At 49.0% G+C, this 13,052-nt stretch overlaps 2 non-coding genes across 2 annotated transcripts; one reads left to right on the top strand and one right to left on the bottom strand.

The window, feature by feature from the left end:
* Positions 1–810: 810 nt before the first annotated feature.
* Positions 811–893, top strand: TRNAL-CAG (transfer RNA leucine (anticodon CAG)). Its single transcript has one exon. It is a non-coding gene; the product is annotated as a tRNA-Leu (tRNA).
* A 205-nt stretch (positions 894–1,098) lies between these two features.
* Positions 1,099–1,181, bottom strand: TRNAL-CAG (transfer RNA leucine (anticodon CAG)). The gene has a single exon. It is a non-coding gene; the product is annotated as a tRNA-Leu (tRNA).
* Between the last annotated feature and the right edge of the window lie 11,871 nt (positions 1,182–13,052).

Below are 13,052 nucleotides of genomic sequence, written 5' to 3'. Positions count from 1 at the left end.
CTTCATGAGGTTCCTCTCTGTCCAAATCTTCTCTTCTCTTCTTGCCTGCATGTGGGTCGGCTGGGGGTGGACTGCTGAGGGAATGCACTGGATTGAACCCCGGGCGGCTGGGACCTGCCATGCCTGGGAAGAGGCCTGTGTCCATCCTGTGTGGTGCCCCGTGGGCTTGAGGGTGATGGGCCCAGGGCCTGACCTCTTGCCCAGAGCCACAGGAAGTGGCCTAGCCCTGCATGGACCCCATGTCCACACAGAGCAGACTTCAGCAGGAAAGATCACATTGTGCGCAGACTGCACGAAGGATAGACAGGATGAAGCGAGGAGGATGAGAGAACATCTGCTCTGAGCAGGTGGAGAGGAGCTGCTTCAGCCAAGGCTGCGTGTTCACTGCCATCCATCCATGGGGAGAGCACACGAGGGGCCTTTCTTCGCCAGTTCCCCCTCTTTTGGGTCCACAGAGCTATCACCTCACAGGGCCAGGCCGTGCTGAGGGGACTGCAACGCCCATGCGGGCCCGGCCCGGCTGAGTGCCGTGGTGGCTCGGCTGTGCCCCAGGGCTGCCCTCACGAGGAGGGATGGGGAGGGCAAAGCGGGCCAAGTCTGCCCAGTGCCAAAGTCCTGCTCTGCTGCCAGCCAGCCCCAGTGAGGGCACACCTGGGCCTGGTTAGCACCCTGCTTGGGGGGGGACAATAATCCCCGCTACTGTCTGCTGCCCCGGCCCAGCTGTCTGCAATACCCAAACCCATTTCCTTAAGGCCCTCAAGGCCGTGGATGTTGCTCCAAGGTGGCTGCAGGGGGGCCATGCAATAGCGGGTCAGGATGGCCGAGCGGTCTAAGGCGCTGCGTTCAGGTCGCAGTCTCCCCTGGAGGCGTGGGTTCGAATCCCACTTCTGACAAGCTTTTTTTAATAGTCTTTTCCCTTTTTCTTTTTGGCGTTTTTTCCCTTTTTTCTTTTTTTTTCTATTTTTTTTTTGCTGTAGACGGTCGCTGCCTTTTATCGCGGTGTGGGGGCGCGGGGGAGTGAACCGGCGGTATAAAGCATCCGTGGAGAGCGGCCGGGAGACTGGGGCGAGAAAAAAGCAAGTCAAAATACTAAGCACTTGTCAGAAGTGGGATTCGAACCCACGCCTCCAGGGGAGACTGCGACCTGAACGCAGCGCCTTAGACCGCTCGGCCATCCTGACAGCTGTGTACATAGGTGCCCGCCCCACCGTACACAATCTGGAACAGCGCCCTCTGCGCACGCGCGTGGGCTCTGCTGTGTCGAGAGCGCAGCCGAGCGGTCCTGCGCAGGCGCCTTCGGCCCCCCCCGTCGCCGCCGTCGCGCGCCACTAGGGACCGTTGGCGCCACGCAGTGAGGGAGGCGAGGAGCGGCGCGCTGTGGAGAGCAGAGGGCGCTGCCCGTCCTCTCTTCCCGGCGGGTCATAGCGACCGCCGCGGCTTGTAGTCACTTTTTTTCCGTCTTCGAGGGTCGCCTAGGCAAGGTCTGAAAGTGTCGGCAGCGCCGATGACCTCTGCTGCCTGTTTTCCGTGGCACCTGGCAGCTGCTGTGGTTTTCAGTGATTTGTTGCTGGTAGTGTGGCTGCTTGGGAACCCCTTGGCAGTTCAGAGGGCCATCAGTGGTCAATGAAGTATGGCACCCTCTCACCCAAGCATCCGTCAAATGGCATGGGAAGAAGCGGAGAGGATGAGGGCCGATGCTGCCCTGGAAATCCAGATCTGCATCTGGTAGTAGTGTTGCTCAACCCACAAGAAGTGTTTGTGATCCCTTTTCATTGTTTGGTTTTATTGTGGGATTTTACATGGTGCCTGGCAAAGGCAAAGGCAGAAATGTGTTTCTCTGTGATAACCGAGCCTGAAGGAGCAGGATGGTTCCTCCTGCGTGGAGGCAGTGCTGACAACTATGTTGAGTTTGACAAGAAAAAGGGAGTCCATCTTACTCTGTCCTTGAGTAGAATAGATACAGGAATTTCTGTTGGCTGTAACATTTTTCATACAATTAAATATTGTGGAACCAGGCCAAGAGTGAATAGAGCATGCGTGAGAAACAAGTTCAGCTAAAGGACATGGTGAAGAAGACCATCAACGACCACCAGAGGACCCTAACAGACCACCTGAAGGCAGGAATGTGCATGCATCGAAGACATTTACATATCTTACCTATGATAATGAAGTTCTCGGATAAGTAATGAATATGTTGATAAGTTCCTGGAAAAATGATGAATATGTATATATTAGTTGTATTTAATCTCTAAAGCTAGACGCCTTGGCATGCACATGAGGTGGAGAGATCTCCTGTGTGTCCAGCGCTGTCATAATAAAGAATGCCTTCTTTCTAACACTCCAAAACTGTGTCTTAGAGAGTTTGATTTGCTGACTTACGGTAACATCTGTGGTAAAAAACTCCCTTGCCTCAGCACCATGTGGCAAAGCTGAAGGCATAAAGCCACTTCCACTCCACTTGAAGGGCAAGTGGTTAAATCTTATAAACAATTCACTCCTCAGAAGTCACTTTGAAAGAAACCAGTGCCCTCACAGTGCCCTAAAACAACCAACTAAACAATAGAACCTGTTTTGCAGAGGCTAAATTTGGCGTGTGAGTTAATCTGCCAAGATAGTTTCCATCTGCCAGACAAAAATACCCCTTGGAAGTTCCTGCCTGGTCTGGGGAAATTCCTGATGCCTGTGCTATGTCCATTAGTGTGTGACAATAAAGTTCGTATAGTCTTTGCTCTCCTGATTTAGGGGAAAGAAGGAAAAGAAAGGGAAAAGAAACATAGAAGAATGTGGTTCAAACCACACAATGGCTAGAAGGGTGAGTCTCTTGTCTTGCTGGCATCTAACCATACTAGGCTTCCTCCCAAGTCAACATGTTGATTCTCGTGGGGCTGATGGCCAGGAGCCTGTGAGATTTGGGTTGCACTGGGTGCTTGCCTCTCCAAAGATGGGAGCAGGACTTAGCAGTGTGCTGTGCAGCTAGAATGGGGCTGGATACTGTGCTCTCTTGCAGTTGCCTCACAACCTTTTCTGGGTCTGTCCCTGCTCCTAAAGGAAAACAGACCCTTCACTGAAGCTCTGCCACACTGATGGTGTCAGTTAACTTATGCTTGATTTGCAAATTTGTCTCACTTCTCTAGGCAGTTTAACACCCTGGTGTTTGTGAGTGGTTTGTTGGTGGCCAAACTGTGGTCCTTCCTTGAGGATGTGGTAAAGCCTGATTCTTTGTTATGTGGGTCAATTGCGAAGAAGTCAATGCTTAGATTTCCCTATAGCATTGAAAAGGCAAATCATCTCTGCAGTTTAGGGCAGCTCCTCATGCTTCCTTGGAGTATATTAAATATCGTTTTCAGACTAAATGTAATATTAATTATTCTGGAGAAGTGAGGACTGCTACGGGACTGAAGGATGTGCTAGGAGGTTTTGAACAATACTTGCCTGTTCAGTACAATCCCTTAGTTGCTTGGTAAATGGCCACTCTCACTAGGGAGATGATGCAGTGTCTCTGTCCTTCCTTCTTTTCGAGCAAGGAAATCTAGAAGATGGATTTCGCTCTTTCCTTGTTACCCGTGCTGTATTCTAGGTTTTCTGGAGTCAGTTAGAGATATTAGATTTGCCAAGTAACGGTGGAAGGACTGGCAGGGTTGGCCAGATGTGCTCTTCCACAGATTACGGCATTAACCTTGGGTATTTTATCTGCTTTGTTACTGGGTAACGGGACTTTTCTCACTGCAGTATGAAGACTGATCGAGTTTGGTCAGATCCTTCCCTTTCACCCTAAACAGGCAGCCTATGTTAGCTCTGATGTGGGGAGATGAATAGTGCTTTTGAGGCAGTCTGCATCACACATGGTTCAGCTGTAAGACAGAGTCCTCTGTGGTCTGCTCCCCTCTTCCTGGCTCCCCTAGCCCTTGGCTCTGCTGACGAAGTGCTATGTGCTGGCACAGAAGGTGACCAGCCACTGTGGGACCTGTCTGTGCTGGAATGGGAGAGGTAACATGAAATCTTGATTGTAAATTCCTTCTAGAGCTGCTCCTATGAACTAGTAACTTGAACCACTTCAGGCCACTGTGGCTGAGCCTCAGGGGGTGATTCAAGGCCTAATTTTGGTGACCAAACTGTGGGCCTTTTTTCTGTTCAAGTCCATTCAGCCCTGATAGATGCCCATGGCACTGATCAGAGCAAGGGCTGCACCTACCTGCACTTCCCAGGGCATTAAACCTTTAGGACAAGTCCTTCCAGGAAGTGCTTTTCCTTAAAATACTTCAGCTTTAAATTTGGAGAAGAATCTGTATTGAGCCTGTCTTCAGCTTACTACACTCTGCTCGTGCTCATGACGCAGAGGAATTGTTCTTAGCTATCTTTGTTAGGAGATATCTCAAAGAAAGTTGGGACAGTGGCTGAACAAGGCTCAGTGAAAGGGGGAGCAGAAAGGGAAAAAACCATGTCCAGAGGATCATAAACAGTCAACAGAAACAGCCACTTTTTGAAGTTGTTAGTCAGCCCATTGTCCCAGTGGCCTCACAACAGTCTGATATTTCTGGCACCAAAGCAGGATGTTTGCTCACGTCCATGTGCTGAATCTCAGTAGACAGGAAATGATACAATAATGCTGAAATCATCACAGCCACACGGCCCCTTGATGTGTGGGTGTAGTTCCTGCTGTGGGTTCCAGAGAAGCTCGGAGAGCAGGAGAGGGCCTCCTAGGGGGATCCCAGAAGTGTAGGGACCAAGAACTCACAGTGAGTTTGGTATTTGGCAGTCCCGGTCCACTGATAGTGGCTGGCACTGGCTCAGAGCTACCTGTACCTAGTTAGCAGATCTCCTTTTGGTGTTACAGCACTTGGAGGGAGGAAAGGGTGTTAATTTTATAATTACGGGAAGAAAGTGGTGCTGCAGATATAATTTTAGCACAGAAACTTTTGCTGAGGAAATAGTAACAGTCACATGATGGCATTGTTCACTGCAGCAAGAAGCAGAGTCCCTTACAACTCAGGTTAATCTACTGCCTGCGTTCGCAAGTGGGAGAGTGCTGTTTGATTTCCTTGGTGCAAGCTGTATCCTTTCAAGGAGCAGGAAAGGACAGGCCACAGTTGTGGGCCATAGTACCTGTAGGGCTGGGTGGATCGTACAGTGGGACCAACGAGGAGCCCTGGCCACATGCAGGGAGCTGGGAGTGTCTGAGATTTGTTTATCAGCCATCTAATGAGTGCCTAGGGAAAACCTTGCATCCTTTGCTAACAGGAGCCTTTCCTCTTCACTGGATGCCTGGAGCTGGTGGCCAAGAGGATCACAGAGTAGAGGGCTGTCTGCACCACTGCCTTGTGCCCCTCCAGCTGGATGAAGAAGGGAGCCTGTGGGTTGACAGTGGTGGAGATGTTCCCAGCTGGCTCTGTTTCACCTTATCTCTAGCACTGCTGTTACTCCCCGTCCTGTCTGTCACAGATTTGTGTCCCCTCAGGTGTCTTATTGCCTGTAATCAGTCTGTTTCCCAATTTCACCCCTCAACTAGACCTATGCCCGCTGAGTCTTAGAACACAGTAAATGTCCAGCATTCTGGAGGTGTAAGCTGGGGCTGGATGTGGAGCACTGTCTGTGTGCTGTGGTAATCTCAGAAGGAGAGTACAGCCAGGGTGAAAGTGTGTTGCACTTGGACCAAATTAACTCTGATCACCTAAATAAACTGGTGAGAAAGTGTGTCAACTCCAAGGTTATAGCTGAAACCTGGAGACAGTGGGAGAGAGAGAAGGGGAGGCCTAGTGATTTCTTTGGTTTCTCAGCTGGGTCAGAAGGAGTCTTGAAAAGGGTTAAGAGACTGTACAGAGAAAGATGTGCCAGTGTTTGCTGTTCTGTTGAGTTATGTGTGTTTCTTGTGTGAGTTCATGTTAAGGCTTGTTAGGTTTTGGAACCCGTATAGATGCCTGAGGCTGTTTGCTCCAGCTTGCATGCATCCCTGGGGATAAACTGTGAACTCAGCCTGTGCCTGAGGCTTGGCAGAAAGAGCTGCTTAAACAAGTGGGCTTCTTTAACAGACAAGTGGAGTGACAACTTTGGTCCGGAGGGCCTAAGGGAGCAGGGCTTTGGTGTCTGGTTTCTGCGAGGGCCTGGCAGCAATCTAGGGGCATGTTACAGAGGGCCAGATCAGACCAGAGGGTACTGAGGGCCCCAGTATTGCCATGTCTAGCACAGTAGAGCACTGCATGTGGCAGCTCCTATTGCCCCTTAGGAAGGTGTGCTAGTGCCATGGTCTCTTGTGGAGATAGGGTTGGAGGAGGAAGCCAAAGAGTAGGTTTTGTTGCTGAACTGTGGGCTCACACACGGAAACTGAGGCCTGGTGTGAAGTAGCACTGAATGCCTTGTGCTGAAATTTGTGGCAGTGCTGGAGGTGGGCTTTAGGTTTAGGATTTGAGAACCCATTGGAGGGGATCTAGCTTATCAAGCCCTTAGCTTCTCTCTCCATGTTTTTAGACAATCCCACAGTGAACAGGACTCTGCAGCTATAGTTCTGTGAAACCTCAAGCTCAATCTGGTCCCAGGCTTTTCTTGAGCATCTTGGAATTGCTTTCTTAGGTGAGATCGAAAATTCAGGTTAGGATAAGGCTCAGTTTTAGAAGCATAGGTCCATAGAAAACTGCTGAATATTTTTTAATCTTGGATAAAAGTGTTACTGTCTAGTTTGGATCAGTTAGCTCACCTCCATCCCTGGAAAGATGATGGAACAGCTCATTCTGGATGTCATCTCCAGGCATATGGAGGAAAAGAAGGTGATCAGGAGTAGTCAGCATGGATTCACCAAGGGGAAATCCTGCTTAACCAATCTGACAGCCTTCTATGATGGAATGCCTGGCTGGGTAGATGAGGGAAGAGCAGTGGACATTGTGTATCTTGACTTCAGCAAGGCTTTTGACACTGTCTCCCGTAACATCCTCCTAGATAAGCTCAGGAAGTGTGGGTTAGATGAGTGGACAGTGAGGTGGCTTGAGAACTGGCTGAAAGGCAGAGCTCAGAGGGTTGTGCTCAGTGGTGTGGAGTCTAGTTGGAGGCCTGTGGCTAGCAGAGTTCCCCAGGGCTCAGTACTGGGTCCCATCCTGTTCAACTTTTTCATCAGTGACCTGGATGAGGGGACAGAGTGCCTCCTCAGCAAGTTTGCTGATGATCCCAAGCTGGGAGCAGTGGCTGATACACCAGAGGGCTGTGCTGCCATCCAGAGAGACCTGAACAGACTGGAGAGCTGGGCAAAGAGGAACCTCATGAGGTTCAACAAGGGCAGTGCAAAGTTCTGCACCTAGGGAAAACTAACCCCAGGCACCAGTACAAGCTGGGGGCTGACCTTCTGGAGAGCAGCTCTGCAGAGAAGGACCTGGGAGTGCTGGTGGACAACAAGGTGACCATGAGCCAGCAGTGTGCCCTTGTGGCCAGGAAGGCCAATGGTCTCCTGGGGTGCATTAGGAAGAGTGTTGCCAGCAGGCCGAGGGAGGTGATCCTGCCCCTTTACTCAGCCCTGGTGAGGCCTCATCTCGAGTACTGTGTCCAGTTCTGGGCTCCCCAGTACAAGAGAGACATGGAGCTACTGGAGAGAGTGCAGCATAGGGCTATGAGGATGATCAGAGGGCTGGAGCATCTCTGAGGAATGGCTGCAAGAGCCTGTACCAGGCTGGTACCTGCTTCCAACCTCTGATTGCCTGCAGTGGTGCCAATCCTACCCCAAACCCTTGCAGAGTTAAAGGTCAACCTGAGCAGCCCCTGTATAGAGGGTTTTTCAGTCTCTCTCCTCCCACTATCCCAGCTTAACAATGAGCCTATGTCAAACTGGTTCTGCAGCTGCTGTTGGAAGGCAGGTGGCCTCATGCCCTAAGGAGATAGAAAATGGGGAGCTCTGAGAAGGCAAGAAAAAGAGCTGTTTCTTGTAAGCTCCTTCCTTGAACTGATGGCATTCATGTACGAACAAGTTGGTTGGAGGAGCGGGAAGTGACGGTTTGGAGCACTGGTGTTTATGCTGGTCCACACAGGCAGGCAAAAGTGCTTGAAAGCCATCTGATGGATCTCAAGGATTGTATGTGCAGCAGGCAGGAAGTCAGCAGTACTGAGCTCTGCTTTTCCTGGAGTGAAGGGCTGAGGCCAGTGTCTGGCTGTTCCTGCCTTGAGAAGGGGCTGGATGGGTGGATTGATGGCATGGTGGACTTGCTGTTCCTGCTGTTACGGAAGAGAGGGAGGGAGGGAGGCCTGGGGCTGCTGCAAAGAGGCCTTCCACAGGTCTCTTTTAAATGAAGCCTTCATCCTCTTCCATAGCCAGGGAAGCAGGTACCAGCCTGGTCCTGGGCTCTGCCAGAAGTGCAATAGTAGAGCCATGGCACTCTTCCTGCACACTACCTTCTGCTTGTAGTGACCCTGGTAAGATCATTTGCCATATAGGGCATTGATGGGAAAGAGAGGAGACCCCTGCTCCAGCCACCTTTGAGACAGACACAGCATGGCCACTGCTACACCAGGGGTAGTGCTGGCAGCAGCTCCTGCAATGGCTAAGGCTTCCTACCACATCTGAAAGTCTCTGTCGTGCTTGTTGTGACCAGATCTGCTGCTGTGCTGCCCCATCTTGCTTAAAGTACAGTGGTGAAAAACAGCCCTTTTGGGGTTGTTGTGACACTTCCTTCTTCCTGCCAACTCTGTGGAAATATTTGCCTTCGGAGTCTGCAGTACACAGAAGGATTGCAACATCAGGGCATCTCTCCAGCTCTGCATGCACTTAACAGGAGCCTTCTGGGTCCTGGTGTGTGCAGGCAGCTTGTTCTGGCTGACTCACAGCATGCCCCTTTGCCTTAGCTGGAAAGCAGCCCTCAATTTCATTTACATCACCTAGCCACACATCCTGAGAAGAACCTTCCCCACCTCCTGTAGTGGGGAAGAGCTTGCTCCCAGTGCTGGATTGTCCTGTAGGGAATGAGTCCTGCTTAGGAAGATCTTAACTGTGCTGCAAGCCAGCCAGCTCTGTGTTTGTTTCTTTGCATGCAATATTTTAAACCAGCTTAAGTCTTGTTTATTGCAGCAGCCATTTGTTGTCCTTGGCAGCCTCCATGGGATAGTTGCAGAGGAGTGTTTTGTTCTCAATTCTGGCTGCTGAGGAGAGGCATTGATTATTACAGTCACACACCTTTCTGCAACACATGTGCGAGCAGTGTTGCTAATCCTTGCCCTGTCTGGTGTTTGCAGATTGGTCAAATCCTGTGTCCTGAATGTGCAACTCACTTTGCCTATGCTGCCCAAGCTGTGGCTTGCCTCTCACAGCAATCTGCCACTGAGATCAGCTACTGGCTTGTGGGGCAAGGATGTGGCTGGGATGTGGTGCTGCCACGGGAAAGAGCTCCATCCCACGGCCAGTGCCACTGACCCTTTTATCACCCCCTGTGTTATTTGATGCAAGGGTAAAGAAGAATCTCAAGACATCTAGTTTTGCATTGGAGCACTTGGAAGTGACCTGCCTGGCTTGGGGTCCTTACTGGTAGCTGTGAGCTGCCTCACCATGGAAAAATACTGAGCATCAGCACTTCTCTTTGTGTACTGGACACTGTCTGTTGAGCCCAAATTTGCTTTTCTTCACAAGAAAGGAGGAAACCATCATGTTTAGAGAAGTGAAAGCTTCTATGGTCTTCTCTGCTATTTTTAAAAACAACACTTTCTAAGTAAAGCAGCTTCTTAAAAACACAAGCAGTTACTTTCCAAATAGTATTTACTCCGTTCCCTGATGAGATGCTGAATACAGACAACCCCAAACAGCTGCTCCTCATTTCCTGCCTTTTTCTTTAATATGAGAAAACTCAAAGTCATGCATTGCCAAAAATATTTTCTGGTTTCCTTGTGTTTTAGTACTCTCCTTTATTATATTAATGGCTCAAGAGCTTTATATTCAGCATAGAATGGGGGAGTTTCCAAACTGAGAGGTCGCCTTTGGCTCTAAGGAGTGGTATCCTTAGGGCAGTATTTGTTGCCTTGGCCAGGACAGCTGAGGTTGTTGAGTCAGTTCTGGTCTGCTCTGGGCCATATTGCCAAATGGTTCAACAGACACATAGTGGTGCTGGAAAAGCCATAGCAGTTTCTCCAGATGCAAGTCTTTTATAGTATTCTCAGAGCACAAAGTATCTGCGCTCATGGAACAAAGCTGGGAAATCACTGTGTGGAAAGCTGACTGCTTTTGTAAGAGAGAAGACATTAAAATATTTCTGTGCCATTTTAGACCAGTCTGCAAGAACACAGAATGGGTAAGATTGGAAGGGACCTCTGCAGATCATCTAGTCCAACCTCCCTGCTCAAAAACTGCTCTGATAGCTCCGCGGCATTGCTGTTGCAGAGGTAAATGTGCTTTGTGAATGAGTGATGTGAAAGTGGAAGATCATTTCCCCTTTTGATTTATGATAGACGACTGAGGAATCACTTCAGTTCTGGGTATGTCCAGAGCTGGAGTCCTTGTTCACCATCTCCTTTACAATATAAAGACTTGTTGGCTATTCCCAACAGCCAGCTGTGTTCCTGCCACCTCCTTCTAGTAAGCTTCCATGGCAGGGAGGAGGAACTTGGCATCATGGAGAGCAAGGAGTCTGCTGCCAGAGGTACTGGGCTTCCCTGCTCCAGTTCAACCTAGAAGACTAATTGCTGGGGTCTGGGGAGCTCTCTCATCATGCAGTGGAAGTCATCACCATTATTGCCTGATCAGAACTGGATGTCTTTCTTCCAGATCACATGCAGCATTTTAGGTCCACACCACATGGCTTCCAGGATGACAAACCTACTGTAACACAGAGCACCTAGTCTTCCTCTATGGGGAACAAGAATGGCCAAGGAACACACATTTCTAACATGGAAACACCCTGAAGGAGAAGGGCCAAATTTTAGGGTCGTTTACTGTTTGTTTAGTGGATAACTCTTGTTCTTCTTGCTTTTGAAGGGTCAAGTTGCTTTTTGCCTTCAAGAACAATTCTTCTGGCATTAGTCATGCCTTGCATCTAGCTGTGAGAGCCCTGAGCCTGTGCACAGCTCAAGCACTTGCCTGTGGACAGCCCTAGAAATGCTCAGAGTGATCCAGCTGATAGGATTCCTGTCTCTGCTGAGGAAGAGGGGATTTGGCCCATGGCATCCAACGTTTGGAGCACCGAGTAAACATACCAGCTAGTGCTTGCCAGTGAGAAATCAGAAGTTATGGGTATGGCATCAGATGAGGCTTCTCAGCATGTCTTATGCTGCCACCCACATCCAGTCCACAACAGATCTCGTTCTCCCTTTCTCTGCAGTGGAGCCAGTGTTTAAGTAGCAGGACATCTGTTATGGCTGATATGTAACTTTCCTTAGAGCGGAGCAGAAACTGGAGCCAGACAGCCCAGACTCCAGCCTTGCCACTGAAGTGTCTGGTGTGAGCCACGGATTCCATTTCCTAGGGCTAAGGATCAAACTTGAAGCTGCGTTATCTGGCCTGGAGGCTACAGTCCCAAGTGCAATGGTGCACAGTGCATTAGGTGTAGTCTGTCTGCCCAGACCCAATTAATGGTGCTTGTATGTATGCTTGTTCATGTTTTTTTCCCTGGCCATGTCAAACCAGACTGAATGGCCTTCCTCATTTCCGAGAGAAATGGACCTTGGCAGAGATCCAAGCCAACCACACTTTCTGTTGCTTGAGCTTGCTGAGTTATAACCTGACTGTGCAGTGTGAACATACGTGGCTGTCCTGACTACTAAACCTCAGACTGCTCTTCTACAGTAGGGGAGAATACTGTTTGCAAGAGAAGTCTGTTATCGGCTGTGCTCTGGGCAAACACGTCAACCCAGGTTGCCTGCATCCTGTCACTTGTCCATTGGTTCTCCTTTTTCATTTTCACCTTCATAGTAACGAAGAAGGGTCTCTTCTGGATTTACTCCAAGATCTTTATAAAAGATACCAGGCAGGGCAGGCCAAAAGTATCCACAAGCATTCTACATGCTCAAGTAATAGCAGGCTATTGAGTTCCTACGCACCGTGGCAAGAACCAGCAGCATAGTACTGGGACTGCATGGCACATCCCTGTTTGTTTCCTTTCAGTCTTGCAAGTTGTCCTTCCCAAGGCCAGGCCATGTTTGCAGTGGATGGGGTGCTATCAGCAGTGTATGCTGCCTGCAGGAGACACTTTATGTTTAAATCTGACTATCCTGGGAGACTGTGGAAACTGGGTGCCTTCCACCAAAGTTGTGTTACTGGCAAAAGGGAACACGATGTACATATAGTCTTCAATAATTATTGTTAGTGCAGTTAACATTTTAACAGTCTAATAGTCCAAATTTTCTAATTAATGCAGAAAAGCCTCATTAATACTACAGGTAAAGTTATTATTCAAGAAATAAAGAGAAACCTTTCCTAGTATCTTCTACTGTTCTTCAGTGTTACATCATCCTTTCAAGGCATGTCTCAGTCCTAAGGGTGACCTCAAGAAATCTTCAATTCTTCCAGAAAAAGAATGGAGGGGAGTTGTGATGCATGGTCAGCATCCTGAGGTCTTTGCTGGAAAAATACGATATTCATGGTGGGATTTCTTTCTCCTCAGTCTTGGACTGCTTCATTTCATTTTTATACATTTTCATCATATAGTCTACCTATGTGCTAATTTTGTCCATTGGGTCTCAATTACCCCATTTTTTTTTGTTTGTTACTGTCTTGAAAGCTGGTTTTATCCAACTAACAGGGCTGCAGTCTGCTGATTGACCGCTATGATGTGTTTACAATCTGGACTGCCAGTATCATCTTGTGCTGCCCTCTCGCGCATCATATTTTATTCTACAGTCCCAAAGCCACACTGAATGACTACTTACTATTCCTATAAACTAAAGCAAAACTAAAATTTAGGCAGTAGCAATGGCCTAGACAATTTCTGTCATAACCAAAGAAACTAAAATCAACTCAGGCCAAGACAAACCCAGAGAAGTCACAAGACCCTTCATGGTCAGATCACTACAAAGCCTATGGCTTTTTGCTAGTAGCAGCAGAAAATCTTCTGAGCTACACTGGGTTCCCTGCCTCTGGGTTTTTTCAAAGCTGTGAAAGA

The sequence above is a fragment of the Rhea pennata genome, chromosome 13 (assembly GCF_028389875.1).
Source record: "Rhea pennata isolate bPtePen1 chromosome 13, bPtePen1.pri, whole genome shotgun sequence".
Lineage (NCBI taxonomy): Eukaryota > Metazoa > Chordata > Aves > Rheiformes > Rheidae > Rhea > Rhea pennata.
This window is presented reverse-complemented; position numbering and strand designations above follow the sequence as displayed.